The 26,111-nt window shown below is 52.3% G+C and overlaps 1 long non-coding RNA gene across 6 annotated transcripts in view; it reads left to right on the forward strand.

Annotated features, from left to right (window-relative positions):
* LOC118015213 overlaps positions 1–26,111 on the forward strand; it is a 185,695-nt gene that overhangs the window by 131,422 nt on the left and 28,162 nt on the right. The window contains exon 3 of one of the 6 annotated variants that reach the window (XR_004680577.1): positions 421–2,872. The exons of the other annotated variants lie outside the window; for them this stretch is intronic. This is a non-coding gene — a long non-coding RNA (uncharacterized LOC118015213). Of the gene's footprint in view, positions 1–420; positions 2,873–26,111 lie in introns of those variants that run through there. 6 annotated transcript variants of the gene reach the window in all.

The following is a 26,111-nucleotide window of genomic DNA, read 5'->3' on the forward strand; positions in this document are numbered from 1 at the left end:
GAAGCCTGCTTCTCCCTCTCCCACTCCCCCTGCTTGTGTTCCCTCTCAGGCTGTGTGTCTCTCTGTCAAATAAATAAATAAATAAATTCTTTAAAAAAAAAAAAAGAATGATGTCCCAAGTGAAATGACCAGGTGTGAAGCTGTAAGCTCACAGAACCCCACTGAATCCCCTGGGTGCAGATTCCCCAGGACTCCTCATCCTCAGTCCAGTAACCCTTCTTGCACAAGGTCCCCACACCCAGATGGACAGTCGTCCTAGGCCCCTTGAGGTCCTTGAGCAGGCCCGAATTGGAGGTACTATTTTGGAATTTCATTTTCGGTATGTTAGATTTTCCACTTTCTCCAAGCTGGGGAAACATGGAGTAGGAAGGAAAAAAAATAAAAAAACAAAAAACAAAACTTTTCCTTATCCCATCCTAGGGAAGCTTGCCAAAGAGTGCGTCCTGTCAGCTGCTGGCTGGATGCCCGTCCCCATCCACGAAAGCCACGTCCGCAGAGAAGGTTCTGGGGAGCCAGAGCCAGCGCACAGCCTGGGGGCCTCCCTAGCAGCCCTGGGCATTTTCTGCAAGCAGCCAACCCCTCTTTGGAATGTGCCTTCAAAAACAGCATCTCCTTGGCTCCGGAACGCCCCTTTGCTGGGAAGTAGCATATTTCCTATTCCCAGTTCGAACACCGCCCCTGCCCCCCCCACCATTACTTATAATAACTATACAGGAAGTTCCTTTCCCTCCAGTAAAGATGGTCATCACGTTTTTCAGGCTGGACGTTAACATTTTGTTCAGTCCCCAAGGGCCTTGACATAGGCACATGAATCACACTTCAGAGAAGGTGAGAGATCATGCTCTATCTAGACTAGATGAGACTGAAGTTCAAGTACAGTCCTGGCCCATGGACTGGCTCTGTGGCCATGGGCAAGTTGCTTAACCTCTCTGAGGCTCCTTCAGTTCCTTGTCTGCAAAAGTGGGGCGGGGGGTGGCAGGAAGACGTAGCCCTAGCAAGGCTGTGGAGACCCAAGGAGGGCATGTTCCTTGCCTGGGTGCACACAGTAGGTCCTGGGGTAGCCGCCTACCTCGTGGCACCCACTTTTAGGTGGGTGGTTGGCGGGAAGGGTAGTGGAGACCACCATGAGGAGGTGGACAGAAAAAAATGAGGTAATGTAAGCCGTTTGCCGTCGCAAAGGCATCAGGGAAAGGACTTAATGATCTTAACAGTTTTGCTCTAAGGTATTGGGGTCACAAGGCAAGTTCAGGAACTTGACTCCCATCTTTATGAGGGCGCTCACGGGCTCGGCTGGAGCGTCAGGTGGCAGGCAGCACCCCCAGGTGGGATTAATGCTCCTGCGTGTCCTGCCAGGGGGTGAGAACGTGGACCCTGGGGTCTGAATGTCTGCTGACACATCTGGACACCACAACTTACTAGCTCTGGGACTTCGGACACTTCAACTTCTCTAAGTTCTCTGTGCCTTATTTTTCTCACCGGAAAAAGATTAGCGATAAACAGCCCCTGCCTCCAATTATGGAGAGACGGAGATGCGGCGCTGTGCTCGGAGCCCAGAAACTGCTCGCCGTGTCAAGTGTGAACACCGTCAGTTGCTCTAATTGCAGACCCGCCCCTCATTCGGCATCACTTGCGTGTGATGAGTATGTGCGGCATGTGTGCGCGCGCATGCATGTGTTGCATGCACTCCTAGGTTTCCGCACTAGCACATGAGTGCCCCGTGGCCTTGGGCGCACGGGGTCTCTGTAGGGCATGGGGTGATTCGACAGCCACGTTCCTTCATCCGTCTTGGGGAGAAGGGGTTCAAAATGTGATCCGAGGAGTAACTGTCTTAGAGTCTCCTGGGGGCGTTTATGAAAAATATCAGCTCCTGAGCCCCAGCCCAGAACCACTGAATCTCATGTTGGAAATCAGCTCCGATCCCTGTTTGGCCTTTTCTTTCTGGTCTCCAGCCAGCAGAGACAGCGCTGCAGACCCTGTGCAGAGGTGGTTTATTGCTGCGTGTTCTCCTTATCCCCAGTAAAATGAGGACATTTTGGGGTGGGGAGCAGGGGAGGACAATTAACATGGAGCCTTTGCTTGACCTTTATCCTGGGTTTATGGAGGTTGGAAGATTGCATTCCTTTCTGTGGGACTGCGTAATTCACACACTCTTTCCCCCAAATAGGGCTGCCAGTTGATTCCAGCTGTTTTAACTAACTCCTTGCTGTTTGCTCTCATTCTCTATGGGGTAAAGAAGAGAGTTTGGGGGGCGCCTGGGGGGCACCATCGGTTAAGCATCTGCCTTCCGCTCAAGTCATGATCCCAGAGTCCTGGGATCGAGCCCCGCATCAGACTCCCTGCTCATTGGGGAGCCTGCTTCTCCCTCTGCCTGCCGCCCCCTGCTTGTGCTCTCTCTGACTATCTCTCTCTTTCTCTTAATAAAATCTTAAAAAAAAGAAGAAGAGGAGAATTTGGTCACCAGACCTGTGTTACTTCTCTGCCTGCAAGCCCGTTCTTGGGCGAAGTCGGTACTCTGCACACTCAGCAGGGCCATCCAAACCTCGGACGCACGGATGTCTCCCCTGGTGGGGCCTAACTGCAGCATCAGGCTGGCTCTCCAGGCGTTGCAAACTATCTGTGACATAATTCTATGTCTCCTCCCTTTAAGGCGGTGGTGAGTGGATTACACGAATGGCCCCAACTCTTTCCCCATGCCCTGTATCTCTGATGCTGGGCTCGATTTTGTGACTTGCTTTTGCCCAACGCAAGCAGATTCAGATACACTGCAAAGAGTTCTGAAGAAGCATTTGCATTTACACTGTCGGACCTCCGTCCCCACCAAGAGAGGAACATTTCCAGGCTAGCCTTCGGGTTGCGGGGGGAGGAGGAGAGACACGCAGAACATAACCGAGGGGCTCTAATCAATCCTTGTTGAGACCAGCCAACTCCCAGACCCCTGAGTGAGCCCCACGGAGATCATGAGAACCACCTGCCCAGCCACCCAGACACACAGACACTTAGTGTCTATGCAACGGAGTTTTTGTTGTTACACAGCATTTTTTTTTTTTTTTTTTTGGTGGTAGATACGATGAGAATAGCAATGATTACTATTAGCTGACTTGAAATCTGCTGAGGGCAGGGGTTGCCATAGCATTGCTTGCATTTGCTGGCCCATCTAATCCTTGTTGAGTATTGGAACAATCTGATAGGGAAAAACCATTAGAAAAGCCCTCTGGGAGGGGTGCCTGGGTGGCCCAGATGGTTAAGCGTCTGCCTTCCGCTCAGGTCATGATCCCAGGGTCCTGGGATCAAGCCCCACATCGGGCTCCTGGCTCAGCAGGGACCCTGCTTCTCCCTCTCCCTCTGCCTCTCCCCCTCCTCATGCTCTCTCTCTCTCTCTATCTCTCTGTATCTCTGTGTCTCAAATGAATAAATAAAATCTTAAAAAAAAAAAAAAAGCCCTCTGTGAATCTCTGGCTTGCTGCTGGCTCCCTCAGAATCTCTCTGATCGGCTGGGATCAATACCATTGCCCCATCCATTGGTTTCCTATAGGAGCAGAGGTGCCATTTGCTGGATATGCATGGAGGGAGTGAGGCAGTGAATCAGAGAGAGCACGAGAGAATATGAATGTGTGTGCGTGTGCACGTCTGTGTGTGTTGGGAGTGGAGTAGCTCAGGTCCTAGTTTTATGTAAGAAGATGAGAGACCAGCAAATCTCTGTTGACCCAGTGAGCACTTTGGGTCCCAAACCCCACAGCAAGCCTGTTCTGTTCCTCAGAAGGAAAACGATTGAATACAGATATCCATTTAAGAACTTACTATGGGTGAGGAGGGTCTAGCAGCTCCCCCACCCCCCGCTATTTGGGGTACTTGCTCCACACTTGGCCCTTTCTGGCCATTCTCATTTGTTTCTCACCAGAAGAGTCTGCAGGGAGGAATTGCCCTCCCCACCTTGAAGATGAAGAAATAGCTCAGAGACATCAAATGAATTCCCCAGGGCCACACAGCGAAGAAGGTACCGCACAAGGGTTGATGTCCACGGCCTCCCGACAGCAAAGAGCCTCTTTTCAACCCCATCACGCTCTGTAGGGGTCTCAGCGGGCTCCCGGCCCGAGCCCGTCATTGCGTCCGTGAGGAAGTCTGCCCCCGAGAGCAGAGGCCTGGCTTGCCCCGGCCACACACTGTGAGCAGGTTATCTGACACCCTTCTGGGCCCTGCGGTGTGTCTGGATGAGATCTCATGGGTCAGTGGCATCACTGAAATGCCTTGATAGGTTTCCAGTGAAGGCATTAGCAGTTTCCAGGCGTGCACCTCAGCTCCTGGAAATACGCAGTGAGACGTACAGATTGCTGGAGCCGCTGGACGTGGGCTGCTTTCACCCTGCTGAGAGGCTATGGCGGGAAGCCCCCACTCTGGGTGCTCGGGGGGTGAGAGCGGGCCCCGGGCCAGGGCGCGGGCTTGCGCCTGGCTGGGCGGGAGGAGGAGGGAGCGGTGGGCAGAAGCCCTGCTTGGCCAGCCGCCCCGGGCACCTCCTCTCCTCCTGTGTTTGCTCAGCGAGTCAGGAGAGGAAGCAGGGTGCTTTCCGTTGGGCCCTGGGCGTTCCGGGCCTCGGGGGCCAGCTGCTGGGGCTGGCAACTTCTCCGGGGACCTGTCTCTTGGCCTCTCTGTACCTCCCTCTCTCTCAGTGACCTGACAGGCAGGTAATAATCCCATCCCCATCTAACGTGACCCTGGGGCAAGGCAGGAGGCCCCACTGGTGTGCACGGAACAAACACTGGCAAGTGGCCCAGGAGCTCGGCATCGGGCCCCGTCAGCCCCGGAGGGAGCCAGGCCCCCTCTGGCAGCATCCCAGCACCTCCAAATGTCCGGCCTCACATCATCCCAGCCCTTTTGCCACGTCAAGCAGTATTTGCTGGAGTTTTGGCCAGGAGAGCAGCTCCTGTGACATGCCGTCTTTGACGAGACATTAGCAATGATTTAAATTCACCGAGAATTTCAGGACAGCTCTCTTCCTGTCAGAACCGTGAGAGAAACGGGTTCCGAGGCCGCTTCGGCCTGTGCTCTGAGGCTCCTGTCCTGTCTGGCCATATCGGGTCCCTCCCTCTGTTTCCCCCGATCACCCTCAGCTCTCCTACAGGCCACCTCTTGTGACCCTTGATCGTCAGCTGCTCTGCACGGTGCCCCCAGTTCCATTTACGTGTGGCTCTCATCTCTAGAAAGAACATGAGGACCTCTCCGGCAGGGACCAGGTGTGACTGTGTCTTTGGAACGGGCTGGAAGTCGGGGCTCTGGGATGGTGGGACCCCGTTCCCTGCCTGTGTGGCTGAGGGCAAGCTGCACATTGTCTCCCCAGTTAAGCGACCACCTCTTGGGACAGTTACAATGTTCTCTTGCGACAGTTACAATGGATCCAGGTGTCTGGGCGCTTCGAATCTGCCGGCTTCTCTCACTCCACGTGCAGTGATTCCCCAGGAGCTGGCGAGATGCAGTTGGGAGAGCCTTTTCCTGGGGACAGGAGTCCTGTGCTATGTCATGGGCATACCCCCACCTGGCAGTGGACTGATGGCTTGGCCGCTGGGGACGCTTACCGAACACGCACTGTGCACCAGGCACTGAGGCTCGGGCTGAATCACATGCCTGAGGTCACAGTCGGGGATGGAGGCAGGAAGGGAGCCCAGGCATTCTGTCTGTGGGTCCCACGTGGGCACCTGAGTGCTGTGCCATGTGACAAGGCTCTGCCCTGTCCTCATCCCGGAGGGACCCCGGGATCCCACCTGCCCAGGCCTGTCGTTCTGGCTCATGGCTTGGTCCTTGGCGCTCCCGAGTGTCGGGCTCATAGCGGGCGTTTGTCCACGTTGACAAGTGGAGAAATGAGCGAATGAGTTCCTCTGAAGTGCACAGACGCCTACCCGAGTCCTGTGGATTCCTAACAGGCACAAAGGGCTGCCCCCAGCTGCCCGCCACCTGCCAAGGCCCAGCTCCCCCCATCCTCAGGTTCCACACTGTACAGGCACCACCCCTGGGACCTCCTGCTGGCTGTGCATTGCCCACCGCAGCCCTCCCTCCCTGCCTCCCCGCTCCCGCCCTCCATCGCACCATGGGATCCTGCCAGACCAGCCCACATGGCCTCCTTTTGTTCTCCCATCTCTGTTTCAGGCTAGCCAGCCCAGCCCGGTCCCCCAGCTTGCTTGGCACACCCCTTTGAAGCCTTGCCAGTCAGCCAGTGGGGCACACAGGGGCCGGGGCTGGTGCCAGGGCGCTGGCGGCTCCTGCCCACCTTGCTGGCTCCCCGGGTCTGGCTGTGCTGGGGCCCATGCCCGCAGGGACAGCGGTGCCCGGATGTTTGCCTCGCCTGGCATGGACCTTCACCAGGGCTAGCTGCTGGAGTCCCTTCCCAAGCCTGTCCTGTCGTGAGCCCAGCTCTAGTCCCCACAGAGGAGAGCGTTCAGCAGGAACCATCTGACTGGGTTCTCAGCTCTCCAAGGAGAGACGCAGGACGGGGGTGGGGTGGGGGTGTCGAGTAGAAACACAGGCTTTGGCTACAGACGTATGTGGAGCACCTCACTCTGCCATCGCCAGCTGTGGGACTTACCTGCTTCGTGCCTCAGTTTCTCTTTGGTAAGCAGGGGAAATAGAACACCTGGTTGACAGAAGTCCAGTGAGGAGGAACGAAGTACTGCATGCTAGCATACTGGAAGCATTTGATAAACAGTTGCTGGGATGCGTTACCATTATTGGTGATGTTCACTGAGGTTGCCGAGCCTTGCAGCACCAGACAGAGCGGGAGGCCGTATCTGAGCCCAGCTTGACCTCTGGAGGCCTGGCCTAGCTCCCTGCCCCGTCGGGCACCTGCCAGGCTTACCCAGGTGCTTGCAGGACAGCTGACACCCAGACACTTGTCCGTGGAGGTCTTTGTGGTTCTCTGAGGCACAAGAAGGTGCGTTCCATGAAAACAGGGACCCGAATCTGCCTGCCTCACTGTTGTGTCCCCAGTACCTGTCAGGTGGGTACCCTGTTAATAGTCATTGAGTGAATGAAGCAAGTGAAGTCCGCTTCCCTTTGGATCCCATTCTTCTTGCTCACACCTCATCCTAGCATTCAGCGTGTCCCCCCACGTGTCCCCCACACTAGCTTGAGTACTCCTGAGGCCAGGACCAGGTCAGATTAGCTTTTTTTTTTTAAGATTTTATTTTATTTGAGAGAGAGAGAGGGAGAGTGAGAGGGACAGGCAGACTCCCCGCGGGGCTCGATCCCAGGACCCTAGGATCATGAGCTGAGCAGAAGGCAGACATTTAACCAACTGAGCCACCCAGGCGCCCCAGGTCCGATTAGCTTTGGATCCCTCAGCCGAAGTGGCCTGGAGCAGGTGCCTGGAGCAGGTGCTTGGTACTTAAATATTGAATTGTGGATGCAGGGATCTCTGCACTCTGGATTCCAGGCAGTGCCATCACCACAAAGCTTTTCTGAACCCTTTCATCGCATGCAGAGGTCAAGTTCCCCAGCCCCATCAGTTGCCAGCCATCTGCCTGCCACCACTGGTCCAGGAGCAAGCTGGCCATCAGCCCCTGCCTGGCACACCTGGGCTGTTCCTGAACAGACCTCCCGGACGAGGGCTAAGTAACACCCGGAGTGGTTGTAAGGCCAGGCACCTCCTCTTCGCGAGTCTCCCGGGCTGCTTGGCGGGGGGCTGGGGGCTGGCGGGGGCAGGACCTTGGCACCCCTGCTCCCTGTGGCTGCCACCGGCAAAGCTTTTGGTGCCACAGGGGCGCCTGCCCAGCCGAGCGCATCATAGAGGACAAAAGCTGCAGAAGCAGCACAAGTGAAGTGAAAACGACCCGGGCACCAGCAGAGAGCTTATCCGCCAGTTTCCTGGTTGTCAGTGCGGGTGCGGGAAGGCGTGGGGGCGCGTTCTGGGAACTTGCTGTGGCCCGCCCATCGCCTGGGTCCCCGGGGGAGTGGGCACGGCACTGCCTTCAGAGCGGGGCAAGTCCCTTTACGTTTCTCAGAGCCCTCTTGAGAATTCGAGGAGTTGAGACACTTCACGTACCTGCTGTGTGGTGGTCTAACCATGAACAGTGGCAGCCCCCAGAGTGGCAGCTCACCGGCTAACCGTACTGAGCATCTACTGTGTGCCAAACACCGTTTTACTTGCTCTGTGGGTATTAACTCATGTAATCTTCATAATGACACTGTGAGGTAGGGAGTGCTATGATCTCTGTTTTATAGGTGAGAAAACTGAGGCTCAGAGATGTTGAGTAACTTCCCCACGGTCACACAGCTACCAAGAAGCCAATCTGAAGTTCAAACCAAGCCCTCCGAATGTGGAGCGCATGCATATAACCACCTCCCTACACATTTTTTCCCTTCTACTCTTGAGTATTATGCTTCCCTGTGCATGGTGATGGTGATGGCAACCTTCAGGATGCTGGGGGTTGTGATGGTGGTGGAGGGGACGGTGATGATGATAGAGGGATGATAGAGGACGTGGCCTCATTTTGTGTAGTGACCTGCTTCTTGCTGGAATTTCTTTTTTTTTTTTTTTTAAAGATTTTATTTATTTATTTGACAGAGAGAGACACAGTGAGAGAGGGAACACAAGCAGGGGGAGTGGGAGAGGGAGAAGCAGGCTCCCCGCAGAGCAGGGGCCCGATGCGGGGCTTGATCCCAGGACCCCAGGATCATGACCTGAGCCGAAGGCAGACACTTAATGACTGAGCCACCCAGGTGCCCCTCTTGCTGGAATTTCAAACTCATTTGCGTATCCAGTCCTCAGAGCAAGCCCGGGAAGGGGGGTAATTCTGAGATCTGAGGAAACTGAGCCTTACAAGGTGGCCAAGATGCACACAACCATGTGGGGGCCTCTCCAGGGCCTGGAGCTGGGTAAGAGCAGATGGGGGTGGGCCCGTGGCTCCCGACCCTGACTTCAAGGGTGGACACAGGGCTGCAGGAACCTCTGCTTCACCATGCCAGGGCCTGGCAGGGATGGAGATCTGGGGTTACAGCACGGGGAGGGTGGAGAGGTCACCCCCACCCATGCCGCCTCTTTTGACATTGGCCGGCTCCCTCAGGATGGTAGACTGAGGCTCTGCGGTCCATCCAGTGCTGATTACAGACCGTCTTGTGAAGGTGGTGGGATCACAGCTCCCATTCATCAAGACAAACACTTGTTTGTCTCATTTAATCTCCACAGTGGCCCTGGGAGGTCCATGTTATTACTGCCATCCTACAGACTGAATATAAGATTTATTGCCCCAGAAATGCCGCGTATCAAGCAACAGCATCTCACTGGTTCCGATAATAAGCATTTATTGCCTCTGCATCTGGGCTGGTTGGCCGAGTGGCTCTGCTGATCTTGGCTGGACTTCCCCCGTGTCTGGGCTCGGCTGTGGTCAGTCCGTCTAGTCTTTGTGGGGTGTCTGGGGGTGTCTCAGCTCTGCTCTGTGTGTCTTTCATCTCCTGGGTCCAGCAGACTAGCCTGGGAATGTCCTTCTGAAAGCTGGCACTTCACGCAAGGGGGAGGGGGTCAGTACTGTGATTCCTGAGGCTTCATGAGCTGGGGCGCTTTCTCAAGGTCGCCCAGCCTAGAAGTGGCTCAGCCACCAGTGGAATGTCCTCGGCCTGTCTCCCGGGTGCATGTGTGCAAGAGCCCAGACCCGCGCCCAGGTCCGACTCGGGAGAAACGTGCAGCCAGTTCCCCAACACAGTGCTTCTTGGAGACTGGATGCAGGGAGGAAAAGACGCTGTAGGACAGAAAAACAGTGACCTCTTCTTCCAAGGGGTGAGGAGAGCCTCTGGTTTCCCAAACGCTTCCCTCTGGGTGGCCACCCCAGAGGCTAGACCATAGTAGATGATGCCCCTTGAGACCCCAGATTCTCTCTTGAGACCTTTGGGACAAGGGGCTTCCCAAATGTCAGTGTCCTGGAGCAGCGAGGCCCTTCAGCCGTGAAATAGTCACAGTGCCGGGCTGGGGCCTAACTGGTTGAATTGCCAGCTTTGAGGATCAAAACCAAGTCAGGGCTCTGATTCTGAAGATGGCTTCAGAGGAAGGGACTCTTCATTGTAGGGTTAGAGTTGTGGTCCCTCCTCCTTTGACCCCCTTCACTCATGGCAGAGTCCCAAGGAGTAAAAATGCCAGATGCTGTCTTTGACCTCTGTCTCAGGGGCTCTTCCCCGAGGGGCACCGTCCTCCACCCATTGCCCTGGACCCCTCGCCATGCTTTGCTTGCTTTCCCAGACCAAGATGCGTGTCTGGGGGTGATTGCTGGGAGGCCAGACTGGAAGGCTGGGCAGCCACCTACTTTGCCGGCTCACCTCCCTGGCGGTAGGAGGCATTACCATCTGTTCCTCTTTTTGCCTTGACCTTTGGCCTGATAAAGGCCAAGTGCGGAGCCTCACATGGAAGAGGTCGAAACAAGAGACCCTCCCCCTCCCTCCCTCCTTCTCTTTCTCCTCCTCTTTCTTCCCTTCCTTCTCTCCACTCTGTACATAGTCTGTGCCAAACATCAACTCAGGTATTTATTTTTCCCAGTGAGCTGAACGTTTATAAAGAGCACGCCCTTCCATCTGTAAGAACTCTAGTATTCTCTTATTCCTGGAAAACTCCCCTTCATCCTTCGGGACCTTGCAGCAGAGCCCGCTTCTCCATGAGACTCTCCTCACCCCCGCAGCTGGAGCCTCCGTGTAGGAGCACGGCCTCAGCAGGACGCCGTCCGGGTCCAGAGAGCATTGCCGGCACTGGTCAGGTTTATCTGTGTGAGTGTGTCCACCGAGCCCTCCAAGGACAGTGACGGTGGTTCCATCATCTCCCTGTCCCCGGGGCCGCCCCCATGCCAAGCACACATGGACGTCACCTTGGTGAGCAGAGTGGCTACATGGGTGTGACTGCACATGGGATACCCTCAGGTCAGCAGAGGGCTTGGGCTCCGCATCCCTCAGCTCTGCGTCAGACGCTGGAAAGCCCTCCTATCGTACCAGCTACGGACACAGCCTGTGGCCCCAGGGACGCGGTTTGACCCCCGTGCTTGGCAGATTTGTGCCCACGTCGGAAGAGCCCAGCCTGAGACTTCGAGACTCAGGAATCCTTTATCTGCCTTTTTCCCAGCTGGTGACTTTTGCCTTGTGCCTCTATTTCCCCACCTGTAAAATGAGCACAGAAACCAACGTTTCCTTTCACCCTGTTGGCTGAAAAGAATCGAGACGACTATTTGCAAAGCTCAGGCGTGAGCGGTGGCTATCATTGCCATGGTCTTTTCCCTGAGAAGGAACCATTTCTACGGTTTCTTGGCAGGGGGGAGGGCGGGGGTTGGCAACCAAAGCTTTTTGTGGCCAAGGTCCGGTTACCTGGAGGCTTCTCCGGTGGTGTCTTCTCTCTGCAGGGAAAGTGCCTTCATCAGAACACAGCAGTGAGCCAGCTGGCTACCCCAGCCCTGCCCGGATTCCCAGCAGGTCCACAGGAAAGGAGCTGCCTGTTGCCCCCTGACCCGCTGTGCGGACAGCAATAGCTGTGGGAACACACGGGGACAGGGAAACACACTGCACATGGGGGAGTCCATCCTCGGGCCAATAAGGTGCCGGGTGCTTTGCAACTGATAACGTGTTCCCAGTGGACAAATACCTGCTAGTGAAGCCTCCTTTCCCTCTCGCCCTTGTGGGGGACTCAGGGATGATGCAAGACTTTAGGGTTGTGTTCCCACCCTGGGCCCTCCCTTTTTCTTCCCTGCTTTCTCTTCTTCTGCATTTCCTGGGCACTTACTGTCTGGCGGGCACCATGCTATGTGCTGGCGATAGGAGGAGTGACACGTGGTGCGGGAGAAAGACAGCTCAGCACATGTGGTTGGCTCCATCACAGCCCCCCCAAGATCTCCACATCCTAATCTCCAGAACCTGTGCCTGCCACCTCGTAGGGCAGAGGGGATTTTGGCAGAAGCAATGAAGAATCTTGAGATGAGATTATCCTGGCGTATCTAGGAGGATCTAGTGTAATCTTAAGTGTCCTTAGGAGAGGGAGAGAGAGGGAGATGTGACCCCCTGACCATGGAAACAGAAAGAAGTGATGCAGCCAGGAGCCCAGGAATGCGTGCAGCCTCTAGAAGTGGAAGATATAAGGACCATACTTTCCCTTGGAACCTCCAGAAGGAACCAGCTTTGCTGACACCTTGATTTTAGCGCCTTATAACTTACTTTGGTCTCCTGACCTTCAGAACTGTAAGAGAATGAATTTGTGCTGTTTCTAGCCATGATGTTGGTGGTAATTTGCTAAAGTAGCAATGGGGAAACTCGTACAACAGATCACTGCCGTACTGTATGGTGGTGAAGGAGCCCCAGTGGCTCAGTGGTTCACAGCAAGATCCCTGGAGTCCCAAAGCTGTTTCCACCTGGTTCAAGTCTGTTTCCACCTTTCATCGGTTGAGGGGCCTTTTGGCCCATCGCTTTTCAAAGCTTCTCGTCCCTGCCCTGTGCCTCCTTCTTCATCAGCAGGGCTGCCCCAGTGCAGGGAGACAGCTGGAGAGGCTTCTGGGCTGGGCCTTTTGGTAGGGGGTGGTAGGGCCAGCAGGAGTCGTGGGTTTTTCTGGACCGGTCACTGGCCCCTGATCCTCCCGGGGTAGTGCAATTCACAGAAATCCCCAGTTTTTCCTTTTAAGCTACTCTTGAATATAATAAGCTCCTTTATTGAGTAAAAATGTATCTCACCCCTCCCATGTTCCCCTCATCGAGTGTGTGGAGTCACCGCAGGCCATCCAGGTATCCTGGGTTCGGGCTCCTTCCTTGGGACATTTGGCGTTGATGCTGCTCTGGTTTTGTCAGTTGCAGACCCCCTGTCGGGATTCTCACTTGGCAACGGGCTGCCTGGACCCCTTTTCTCATACCAGGGGTATTGAGGAGGTATTAACTGCAGGAATTGAGGAACCCTGGGCAGTAGGTGGAGCTCAGGCTGCTCAGGACCAAGCACTTCAGGGGCGCCCTGTGGTGGCCACACTCCTGAGAAGTTGGAGCCCTTGTGCCCATTTGACAGATTATGCCCCGGAGGGCTGTGACTGGGTAACACCGTCTTCTCCTCTAATCCTGCACATCCTCTCAGAGGTGAGTAATCATTCTTGCTGCTTGCACACGGGAAAACTGAGGAACAGAGAGGCTGACTTGCCTGTGGTCACACCAGAGCCTGAGATCAGGGCTTGCAGTGAGGTTCTGTTGGCAGGTGGAAGTGGGGCGCAGTCTGCTCCGGGACGGAGAAGGCACCAGGTGGTTCAGTGAACATCCATTCTGTCCCCAGGCTGTCTCAGGGCCTTCCCCACAGGCTGTCCCATTAAGCCCTGCCTCCCCCTCTTGGGCAGACTTTTCACCCCTATTTCTCAGGTGAAGCAATGCCAAGCCTGGACACTTAAGTATTTGCCAAAGCATTTACCTAAGGGGCAGAGGAGCTAGGGTTCAACTGGGGTCCTCCTGATTCCTCAGACCCCTCCTTTCTGCACTCTAAGCAGCTCACTGATGTTATAAAAGGCAGTTCAGATGCTTAACTGGAAAATGGGAGAAATGTAACATACAACGGACCTTGCCTACTTACACTAATTAAATGAGGAAACAATTTAAACATTGCCATCCATTGCTTTAATGAGGCCAGAGGACAGCAGGTGCATGTTTGGGCTGCCTGTGGCAATTGGTAGAATGTTTGGAATGGGTTTTGTTAGCATAGTATGCAAAAATAGCCTTGATGGTGTCTGCATCTTTTCACTCCAGTTACCTTGTTTCTCAGTTGTATCCTAAGGGGTAATTCAAAGGAAGAAAAAAACCTATTTTGTGCAAATGTCTATTAAATCATGATTTTTTTTTTTACCTTTAATTATGGAAAATTTCAAACATCTAGGAAAGTAGAGAGAATACTATAATGAACACCTGTATACACCCCTTGCCCTGTTTTAACAGTTATAAACCTTTGCTTTGTTTACTTCATCTTTTTGTTTCTAAAATATTTTCAAGTAAATGGTAAGACATAGTGATATTTCATTTCCAGATATTTCAGAGTAACTTTAGTTATGATAATAGAAAGTTGAAACCAAACTTGATTACATGGAGACTGTTTAGATAAATATGATTACCCACCTGGTCCAATATTATGAGACCTTTAAAATTATCATTTTGAAGCTCCTATTACAAGCTTTCTTAGAGCTCGATGCTTTGCCTTTTTATACGACTTACCATAGTTTCTAATAATTTCATTGTTTGGTTGTTTAATTAAGGTCTATTTCCACCATTTCTTTGGTGGGGACACTGTCCTTTTTGCTCACCATTTTGTCTTGACTGCCCATGAAGGTGCCTGGCAGATAGCAGGTGTAAAATAAAATTGGTTGAATGAATGCCAAATGAGCATTATGAGATCCTTGAAATAACATGCTGAGTGATGCAAGCAAAATCACATAATCTCAAATGAGCACAATGTGAAAATACGTATGCACGTAGATGACTTCTAGAAAGGCCACTTTGGGAATGTCAAGTTTTTATGCCAGCGTGATGGGAAATACGGGTGAGCTTTGCTTTCCTGCTATGATTTCCATCATGTCATGGTCATGCAGTCGTAACATCGAAGAGTCCGTCAGCCGCCGCCATGCGTCTCGCTTACTCTGTGCAGTGCCAGAGAGAAGGAACGTGGGCCTGCAATGGGAAGCCTTCCTTCGAAGCTCCCACTCCCCTGACTCACCGTGGGACCCTGGGCGAGCACTGAACCTCACAGAACTGAGTTCCTGCAGCTTGCAAGTGTGGGAGTGGTCCCCGCCCCTCTGCATTTCTGTAATCGGATGTCGTCATAATGCATGGGGCACAGATGTGAATACACACTGTAAAATGTTGCCTGAGCGGGCGGCTCCCCAGCCTTCTCCACCATGACGCTCGGCCCTGCAGCTACCCTGATGCCCCCCGACAGAGAGCCCGCGAGCAGATCCACTGAGTGTACTATACAGTTAGGGTTGTCTTAGGTATCCATCTGAAAATCCCTGCTGATCGTAAACGGGAAGGTGATCACTAATTAACTCCGAGAGCTTCCTCCATGCTCACCCATCTCACTAACTGATGGGTCTATCAGTCATCCAGCGGTATTTACTGCACTGGGGCTGTGTGTTCATTAGCCCTTGGCGTTGCCCACCCTGCCCAGACTCTGGATTTTTAAGTGGCACTGGAGTCTGTGGACATCTGGTCCTTGGGGTCACAAGGGAGGATGAAGGTGGTTCAGCCAGGGGATGAGGGCCAGGATCATTACCTTACAAGGAGAACTTTTAGTAGAGGAATCCTGGCTGACTCTCCCCTCTCCTTTCTTCCAAAGGATCCGGTCAGGATGTTAGAGCCTGTATGAGTTTCCCAGGGTGGCCATAACAAAGCACCACAAACTCGGTGGCTTACCCAACAGAAATTTATCCCCTCACAGTTCTGGAGGCCAGAAGTCCCAAATCAAGTCCCAAATCGAGTTAGGGAGACCCCGTGCTCCTTCTGAAGGCTCTAGAGGAGGATCCTTCCTTGCCTCTTCCTAGTTTCTGGTGTAGCTAGGAATCCTATAGCTTAGGGTCCTTGGCTTGTGGTCTTCATCCTGGACTTCTTCCCTGTGTGTAAAAGTCTCTGCACCTCTCTCTCCTTATAAGAGCACCCGTCACTGGATTTAGGGCCACGTCAATCTGCTATGACCTTATCTCAACTCGACTGCATCTGCAAAGAGCCTATTTCAAAATAAGTACATTCATAGGACTTGGGGTTAGGATTTCCACATATCTTTTTGAGGGATGCAGTTCAACCCGTAACAGAGCCCAAAGCAAAAGCAATTCCTTTTGCTCCTGACCACCAGTGCTATTCCCCGAAGGACCACTGCTTAGCGTGTATGTAGATAGACGACTTATTTTTTCACATGGGACCTGGATTGGGTCCATTCCTACTCATCATCCCTTTTGATTCTATAATAACCCTATCATACATGTATTCAGGCACGCAAAACATACTTTTGGGCCACCTACTGTGAGCCCAGGCCTATGCCTGGTTCTGGAATAGAAGGATATAAAAGGCCAAGGATTTTCAGTTGGTCGAAAAGTCTGCCAGAAGCTCCCCCTTCCTTTCTAGTCTGTACACGCTGAGCAGCAGTCCCTAGTCACGACCATCGAAAATGCCTTCAGCCGTTGCCAGATGTTCCCTGGGGGGTGAGGGGCAACAGCATCCTCCATTAAGAACCCCTGGTTTAGCCTAGCAAGGCCCCACCTTTGCAACTCCAGAAATCCCTTTTGCTGATTCACCCTCCTTGCAAGAGAATTGTTTCAATTAAACAAACTTCACTTGGCAGGTAATCATTTGCTTACCTTCTTACCTAAAACCTGCTTTCTTACCTAAAAATATCCACCCGTTGGGGTTTCTGATCCTTGTCACCAGACTGGGTTGATACCATTCTGGCCAGGATCGAGCAGAGAAGCTTGACATTTGGGGGGCTCTCTGTGGCCTTATTGAAAAGGAAGGTGCAGCTTCCAGTAGAATTTCTGACCAGTTGAGAAACAGCCCAAATACCCCCATTGAGGAATCACTGCTATAAACTTCCATTCAGTGTCTGAAATCATGTTTTGGATCCAGTGTCTATGGACGGTTCCTTAAAGCTCCAGATTTCTCCAGGAGTCTCCATCCTGTCTTCCTCTCATTCACCTGAGTGTGTTATTATTCAGTTCATGTTTATTCAGCGTTCGCCACGGGGCTGGTACTTCGCAGGGTGCGAGGGTACCACGGGGAGGAGCGCACATGGCCACTACAGGAACGGGACCCATGATGACAATGAGGAGGCTATGAGAGGAACAGTCGAATTCCCGGCAGTGCTAAGTGCTAAGACAGAGGTGCAGCCCTTTGCTGGGCTCGAGGGCGGTTGTCTCTGGAATTGCAAGACCCTGTGAGTAATCAGGTCACGCTCTCGCCGGCCCTGTGTTCCTGCTCGGCCCTAGCTTGGGCCCCTCAGGATCGTTGCGTACAGAGCCCGGTTCCCATCAGTTGCGTCTCTAGGGACAGACTTTTCGTGGCTTAGAGCATGCTCTGTAGCAGACAGTGTCCTGCTAACCGAGAGGCGTTTCTGAGAGGTGATGAGGGTCATTCTCACTGGGCCCAGTGAGAGAAGGCCCCGTAGGGACCTTGAACCTCACCTCCCTGCCAAAGTGCCCTGCTGAGTAGCTGGGCTGGTCCTCTGAAGGCAGCCTCAGGCTCTGCAGGATGAAAGATGTTGATTCCGCTCTCCCTCCCCAAAAGTCTTCAGCCAAGGCCTCCGAACACAGAAGGGACCTTGCAGCCTTTGAACCTTTGTCCTCAGATTCTTTCAGAGGGGGAAGGGGCACGGGAGGATGGCGAGGGGGCGTCAGCTCTCTTGCCAAGCCGTCCCACCGGTACCGTGCGTTTGCCCATCCTCTTGGCCACTGGGTGGCTTTCTGGCCACCATCAAATACAGCGTCTCCTTTCTGTCTCCGTTGCCTGGATCCCTCCAGCCTGGGATGGGTGAAATGGCATCGTGTGGCAGCGAGCACTCAGAGATAGCCATGCCCCTGTACTAGCTCTCACCTCTCCTCCTCTCCCCCTTCCGCCCTCCACCCACCTCTCCTTAGCTGGCAGCCACCTGATTCTTCTTTTACAAATGCACTTCAGAGAACAAGCCCCACCAGCTGCCTTTGGAAGTCTTTCAAAGACACAAATCCCCGCCTGTACCCTCCTCTCCTTTAGTTAACCCCACGCATCGCTCCCACCCTGCGTTGTCCTCAGATTACTGCACTAATGCCTTCACGGCCCTCGCTTGGGTTCTAAGGCCGGGTGGTGCTGGCTGAGCTTCAGGAAATGCCCCATGTGGGCACTGTGAGATGGGCAGGCGTCCCCCCAGGGAAAAGGCAGGCTAGCCACAAAGAGCAGAAGAGACTCAGGGATGAAATGGTCCAGAGGGGGTTGGGGCAGGGACGTTGGCTCTTCTCTGTTGAGTTGGGGCTATTGGAGGCTGCTGAGCAGACCTGACTTGCATTTTAACTGGCTCATTCTGCTGCTCTGCTGAAAATCGACTGAAGGTGGCAAAGGTGGGAATAGGTAGACCAGTTAGGAGGCTCTGGCAGAAACCCAGGGTTTTTGCAGAAATCCAGGGAAGGAATGACAAATAGTGTGTGGGGGTGGTAGCAGAGGAAATCACAAGAAGCCATCAGATATGCATGTATCATGAAGGTAGCATTTGCTGATGGCTTGGATACAGAGTATCAGATAAAGGATGATCCTGGGGTTTTACCTTGAGCAAGTAGAGAGTGAAGTTTCTGTTTATTCTTTTAAGGGGATCAGTGAGGGTTTGGGAAATGTTTGTTTTGTTTCTTTTGCAGGTAGGATTCCACTCATTATGTTTGAGATGTTCATCAGACATCCAAAGAGAGAGATTCAGGAAGTAGCTGGATATATGCATCTGAAATGTGAAGATTAATTTTTGAGTGTCAAGGGGCTCCTTGACTGGCTCAGTCGGTTAAGCGTCCGACTCTTGATTTCAGCTCAGGTCATGATCTCGGGGTCCTAGGATTGAGCCCCGCCTCAGGCTCTGCGCTTAGAGGGCAGTCTGCTTGAAGATTCTCTCCTTCTGCCCCTCCCACTCATGCTCTCTCTCGCTCTGTCAAATAAATAAATCTTTTAAAAAAATGCATGTTGGGCGCCTGGGTGGCTCAATTGGTTAAGCGACTGCCTTCAGCTCAGGTCATGATCCTGGAGTCCTAGGATCGAGACCCGCATCGGACTCCCCGCTTGGCGGGGAGTCTGCTTCTCTCTCTGACCCTCCCCCATCTCATGCTCTCTCTGTCTCATTCTTTCTCTCTCAAATAAATAAATAAAACCTTTAAAAAATAAAATTAAAATAAAATTAAATTAAACAATGCATGTCAAGTCATCTAGGCCATGGGATCCAGACATTTGGTCAAACAGCAGTTTAGGGGACACCTGGGTGGCTCAGTCGGTTAAGCGTCCACCTTCGGCTCAGGTCATGATCCCAGAGTCCTGGGATCAAGCCCCGCATCGGGCTCCCTGCTCAGTGGGGAGCCTGCTTCTCCCTCTGCCTGCCGCTTCCCCTGCTTGTGCTCTCTCTCTCTCTGACAAATAAATAAAATCTTTTTAAAAAACCCCAGCAGTTTAGATATGACTGTGAAGGTATTTTTTTGGATGAGATTAATACTGACATCAGACTTTGAGTAGAACACCTTACCCTCCAAAATGTGGGTGGATCTCACCCAATCAGTCGACACCCTTAAGAAAAAAAACTGAAGGTCCGAGGAAGTAGGAATTGTGCCTCCAGATGGCCTTCAGTCTCAAACAACAACATAAGCTCTTCCCTGGGTCTCCAGTCAGCTTGCTGGTCGATCCTGCAGATTTTGGACTTGACAGCCTCTATACCTGGGTGAGCCAATTCCTTATTTATATTTCTGTTGCTCTGAAGAACCCGGACTAATGCATGGAGTAAAAGGATAATACTTGGGTATGTATTTTGGAGTCCTATTATTTAAGCCTTGAGACTGGTGTGATCCCCAAGAGGGCAAGTGCTTATAAGGAGAGGAACAGACCATTGGGCTATCCGACACAAGTCAGGAGATTCAGAAACTGTGTGTGTGTGTGTGTGTGTGTGTAATATTTACTGAGCACTTACTATGTGTCGGCATCCTCCAGGACTGGTTGCTGCCCTCTATCACCTTATTTGTTCTGGAAACGGGAAATGATCCCAGTGGGGCCGCCTATTTATTTGCCTGCTCTGTTGCAATGAGTCAGCCTCTCCAATGTTCTGGGCTGTGGCATGGCACCCGGCTGTTCCTTCTCTTGTGTCAGAAATTGATTATTCCGGCATCTTCCTTCCAGGACATTTTCAGTTCCCCTGACCTCCCACCCTCTCGAAGCCATTTTGTGTCTCCTGATACTGAGTAATTCCATTTATTAAAACATGTGGAGCCTCCTTACTGGCAAGTGTTGGTAAAAATAGTTCTGCAGCCCCAAGGGACAGGGTCATTTGAACTTGGTGACTTGAAAAACGTTTGGTGTGAATCATGAAAAGTGCAGGGCCATGTTGATGAATTTCCCTCACCCTTTTTGTTCCTTGTTTTTTTGTGTGTGTGCAGCAAAATGTTTAACCCATATTTTCCAAGAACTCTGTAGGTGGGTTGCTGGGGACAATTGATTTTTAGAGGAGTATTGTTTCTCTGGATGTGGAAACCATGAAGCAAAGAATAACATTGAGCAAGAGTCGTCCAGATGACCGGGCCCAGGCTGATTATCGTGTGTTTGGGTCCCCTTGTTGTAGGATATGGTGTGTTTGGGTCACCGTGTCATAGGAGGATCACTTCTGCCTGAGCTGGACTTTGACCCTAGAAGCCTTATTCTAGCCAGATGTCAATGGATCATCTAACTTCTAAGGCTGCAGTTGGTTCAAACTGGCAGCTAGAAGAGACACAGGTATTTGTGTGAGGAATATGGAGTTCTGGTTTCCATCCTGCCCCTGGCTTGCTGTGTGAACTTGGGCAAGTCTCCTCACCTCTCTGAGCAGCGATTCTTTGTGATGAGTTTGGGCTAGGTGATCTCTGAGGGATGAGATGGTGGTCGGTGGGAGGGTACGTGCCCTGAATAAGGGGCTCCCCACCCCTCTCAGCACCCAGCTACCCAGCTAGCTACTGTGTGTGTGGGACCAGGGCTGCCCAGTTAATTTTTGGACCATGTAATGTAATGAAATTTCCTGAATTTTAGGTGGGGACAGCGAATTCAGAAATACTTACAATATTCCCTGGGTGAAACCTGTAGCCAGATAGAGCCCTTAGGTCTTCAGTTTACAGCTCCATGTGAGGGCATTGTCCTTCATGAGTTATCACAGGCAGGTGGGGGGCCTGCAGGTGAATGAAGCTCCTTTGAGTTATTTTGTCTTGAAACCAGTACAAGTATTTTCAAGGAACTGGGGGAGCAAAGCAAGACTGGAAGCTGGGTCACAAGATTGCTGTTGCCTAGAGCCCTGAAGAAAGGGCATGGCCTTTTCTTTCATCATGGGTGGAAATGTCAGCCTGAGGCAGTGGGCTGGGTCAGCTGATCTCCTTGGGATTTATGGCCGGCTCCAGCCAGCGCCCTGGGTCTGGCTGCATGGACTGCGTAGCATTATGAGCTGCAGAGAATTGAGTATTTCAATATACTCAGTTTTCACTGAACGACATCTTTTACAGGTCTTTCGTGGGTGTATGTCTCTTTGTGTGTGCGGACGTGTGGATGTGTGCATACACACACACACACACACACCTTGTTCTTTTTTAACTGCTGCATAGTATTCCATAGTTTTTTTCAACTGTGCCATGGCCATTTTGCTTTTATCCACTTCTCCCTTTTATCTCTACCTCCCATGATTTTATCTAATAGGCATTTTTTTTTAACCCTATAATTCACACCTCCCTTTTTCCCTCCCTTTCTCCCTTCTCCCTTTTCTCTTTCCCTTGCTTCCATCCATCCCGTGGATTCATTCATCAAACATGCTGGGCCTACAGGTGCTGGGTGTAGGGGCAGAATCCTGAGGCCTGGCCTCCAGGAGCTCCAATCCAATAGGAGGCCAGAGAAGAAGCACATCATGGTGAATCCCCAGAAGCAAGTTCTTCAATAATGTTTTTTTTTTTTTTTAAGATTTTATTTATTTATTTGAGAGAGAGAATGAGATAGAGAGAGCATGAGAGGGGGGAGGGTCAGAGGGAGAAGCAGACTCCCTGCCGAGCAGGGAGCCCGATGCGGGACTCGATCCCGGGACTCCAGGATCATGACCTGAGCCGAAGGCAGTCGCTTAACCGACTGAGCCACCCAGGCGCCCCTGGTTTTACCAGGTTTTTTTTTTTTTTTTTTTTAAGATTTTATTTATTTATCTGAGAGAGAGAATGGGAGACAGAGAGCATGAGAGGGGGAGGATCAGAGGGAGAAGCAGACTCCCCGCTGAGCAGGGAGCCCGATGCGGGACTCGATCCCGGGACTCCAGGATCATGACCTGGGCCGAAGGCAGTCGCTTAACCAACTGAGCCACCCAGGCGCCCTTCAGTAATGTTTTTAAAGAAGCTCTTTCTGGCCTTTTGGAGTGTGAGAATCTGAGGTAGAAGCTGATCTTTCAAAGGAGTAGTCAGCCTTTGGATCAATATGACCCTGTCTGCATCTTTGGGACCTTCTAGGACCATCACCAGCTGCCCGCCCTCCTCCTTTTCCCATTGCTCCAGGCTGTGGCTTGAGCAGAATTACACCAGGGTTGGCTCTGGAATAATGGCCGTGGGAAGGAGAAGGTGCTCTCATGGCCTGGATGGGAGGGCCCTTTCCTTTGGGACAGGAGAGAGCAGAACCTGGAACAAAGTTGCAAATCAGAAGTCAGTCTAAAATGGACACAGGGCCTCAGGCCTTCTTCCTTGAGGAAATTACATAAAAATGAGTATAAAAAGAGACAGAAGGCAGTGTGTCCATCAGAGACAGACAGAGAGGGAGAAGAGCCTACAATCAATATTCCTGTTCTTCCAAATGGATGTAGTACTTACGTTTTGTGCCAGGTGCCATGTCTGCTTTTCCTTTCATCCTCCCTACCTTCTTCTTTCTCTGCGGCGCATTGACGGTGATCAGTGATCATTTCCAGAGCGTCAGCTGCCCACAAACAGAGCTCTGGGAATGGAAGAATTAGCATAAGCCATTTGGAGCTTGGGCTTCCGAGTATCCCCCTCTGTCCCCTTGGGCGAGGCATTGTACCTCTCTGTCTCAGCTTTGTCCTGTGTAAAGTGGGGAGAGGGGCACTGGCTTCCTTCTAGGGGTGCTGGAGAGGGTGGAGTGAGCTAGTCCATGGGACACACCTGTCCTTACCTGGATCCGAGCCTGCACAGAGTACACGCAGCTCAGATGGCTCCTTGTCACAGAAGCCGTTCCTGGCCATGTGTGCAAAACAGTACCCACCTCACGCCCCATCTCCCATTCCCGTTCTTTCTTGATGGATCTCTGGAGCACTCAGCACCGCCTGACCCTCTTGTTTGTTTGTTTGTCGGCTCTCTGCCTCCCCCATCCCTGTTGAGCCCCACACATGAAGAGATTTCTGTTGATTTTGCCCAGTGGTTGTATTCCCTGGAGCACAGGTAGGGACCTAGTAAATATCTCTTGAGTAGATGAGTGTCTATTTTTCAAGATAACGTCCAGGCCCAGACTCAGGCCCAGAGAGGTAAAGTCACTAGCTTAAGACCACCCAGCTACTAGCAGTTGTCGAATCTGGAGCCATATTCTATTCTGTAATTCAAACCGGGATAGCCTCCCTGCTGGTAAAATAAACAAAATAAAAACTAACTGGTGCCCACAGGACGGTGAGGACTCAGGCAAGGTTAAGTCAGAGCCCCTTGGGGCAGCTGTTCCCTGTACCTGCCCCAGCACCTCCATTTGGTTGTACCCCAGCTTTTCTGAGTACTGTTCACCAGGGAGTGTGAACTTGTCAAGAGAAGAAGCCTGCCTAAGAGGCTTCCGTGGGGTGGTGGCCCAGGCCTGGCGCAGATGCAGCGCCCGGAGTGAGCACATGCCCCTTCCTCGAGCGCTGCCGAGTCCGGGTGAAGCGGGCTTGTGTGGAAGGCGTCGGGCACCTCGCGTGGGGCCCGTTTCCAGACTCAGCGGGAGCTTCTGACACTGGCCAGCTTCTCTCCTGGTTGTGCGGGACACCTGCTGTTCTATGTCCCCCAAGCCCGAGGCGGGGTGCAGGGGTCTTGAGGGCAGGAGACTGTCCCCATTGTGTGGACCTCGTCCCAGTCGGCCTCTAGTAGGTTATACTATTCCCATTTTTAAGACGAGGCCCCTGAAGTTCAGGGAGGTGTAAATCCTGAGCCTGAGATTCAGGCCCGGGTCTGCGACGTCCCGAACACCTCGCACCTCTGCTCTGCTTCTCCAATGCTATTATATTTGGATTCTGATTCGTAAGTATTTATTGAGCCATAAGCGTAGGCTGCGTGCTGTGCCTAATTGTGTTTCTTGTTTGCTTCTTACGGTGCTTAAACTTTCTCCAAATGCGGACATTGTGCCTGGAAGAGGTGTGTGAGAGAAGAGAGAGAGAGAGAGAGAGAGAAAGATCACTGCCTTTTGATTCTCTGGGTTGTCGAACTAAGCTGTGGGGGAAGGAGCCCGAGTGTTCTGGATCGGAACGGGAGCCCAGCCTCTTAACTGTTGTGTGATCCGTGTCCAGTAACCTGCCTCTCGAAGCCTAAGGTTCCATATTTGTAGAATGGAGCTAGTACCTTACTTGGAGGGGACACTGAGGATTTGAGAAGTTAAATATGAAATACACAACACACTGCCATAGTGTTGTACCTAAATGTTACTTCTTTGTTTGCCTTGTCTTTGTCCTTTGTCCTTCCTGAGGGTGAAGACCAGGTCTTATTCATCTTGGCATACCTACCTTCTTCTTCTTTTTTAAAAAATTTATTTATTTGAGAGAGAGAGAGCGAGCTAGAGAGAGCGCACAAGCAGGCAGAGATGCAGGCAGAGGGAGAGGGAGAAGCAGGCTCCTCACTGAGCAGGGAGCCTGATGCGGAGCTCAATCCCGGGACCCTGGGATCATGACCTGAGCTGAAGGCAGATACCTAACCGACTGACCTACCCCCACCCCCCCAATCCAGGCACCCTGCATCCCCACCTTCTAACACAGTTCTTGGTACATGGTGGATGTATGCCCACTGCAGGGTGCATGCAGGAATGGATGCAAAACCAGAGTAATAGGCCAGTGGTCTGTTGGGGCCACTTCTGGCCAGTTGTCGAGGGACATGTTTCCTGGAGTCTTATCCCTGCTTGTCAGATCCAGGCCAGGACAACGGTATGGTGGTTCCATTGTTCCCAGATAGCATTTCCTATCTTAACGTCTCCCTGGAGCCGCCCTCGGCCCCACCCTGCTCTCCTGGCCTATCACTGATCCCCACTTGGACCCTGACAGGGTCCATTGCAGCCTGCCGCGAAGAAAGCTTTCCTGTGGCCGGCACTGCTCCTTGTCTCCTCCCTACTCTCCGTTACAACAGTTGTGGAAGGGGGCATTTTCTCTCTCTGGAACTTTCCATGTTGCCTGGAGGACCTAGAAAATGTGGAATAAAAATGCTTTACAGTAGCCTGACCCTTCATAGTGTGACCTGTGTCTTCCTATGTGCACCTCACAGACCCCTTGTCTGACTGGCAAGGCAGTTCTTATCCCTGGTCTGCCGTGGACAAAGCTGAAGACAAAAAGGATGGGATTGCTAGTAACATCTCTGGTTAGCGAGAGACCTTAACTGGTTACCAGCTCTGTGCACCTAACCAAGGCTTTTTCCACTGCATGTCCCTACGTGGTTGTATGTGTTGGTATTCCATGGGTTTGCTTATTTCCAGAAGAGTTTTGACAGCTCTGTCACAATCGTAGTGATCCAGGGCACTTTCGCATTTGCAAGCTCGGTGGGACATCCCAGGAAGAGGTAAGGTGCCCAGGCATTGCCCTGTGCGTGAGGAAGCAGAAACCTAGGGAGCCAGGTGCCTTCTGGAGATTACCCAACTCAGGATGGCAGCACTTTCCAGAACATTGCCATGGTTCCCTTCCTTGTTCAGTTCGGCCCTTAGATCAGTTGTTCTCAAATGGGGTATAATGCTGGACTCACCTGAGGAATTTAAAAATCTCGCTGCAGGAATTCCCCATACCTGCCTTTCCCCACCCCACCCCACTCCCCCCCGCCCCAACCCAAAGATTCTGTCTTGGGAATGGGGCTTGAGCATTGAGGTTGTAACATCTCCCCAGATTAATCTTCGATGCAACAGTGTTGAGAGCCACTGTCTTAGATGTCACCTGCTACTGGGATGCTGGGAAGCTCATGAGAAGCCAGCAGTCCTCAAAGTCTATTTCAGACAAGAGCTGCAGCCCTCCTAAAGCAAACCTGGACTGAAACCTGCTCACCTTTGCTCAGATTCAGGGCAGCTCATGTCTCAGAAGAAACGACAGTGCTGAAAGAGGAAATCGGGGCGAAAGGGAAGATGGGAGCAGCGCCCCCCCAGTTGTCACATGTTGTGCCCCCGTCATGCGCCAGACACTGGTGTGAGCGCCTTACATATATCAACTTTATCCAATTCACCATCCGCATACTAGCACTAAGTGAAGCCTCTGCTGCCAT

Source organism: Mirounga leonina, unplaced genomic scaffold (assembly GCF_011800145.1).
Source record: "Mirounga leonina isolate KUSES-001 unplaced genomic scaffold, KU_Mleo_1.0 Mir_165, whole genome shotgun sequence".
Taxonomy (NCBI): Eukaryota; Metazoa; Chordata; class Mammalia; order Carnivora; family Phocidae; genus Mirounga; species Mirounga leonina.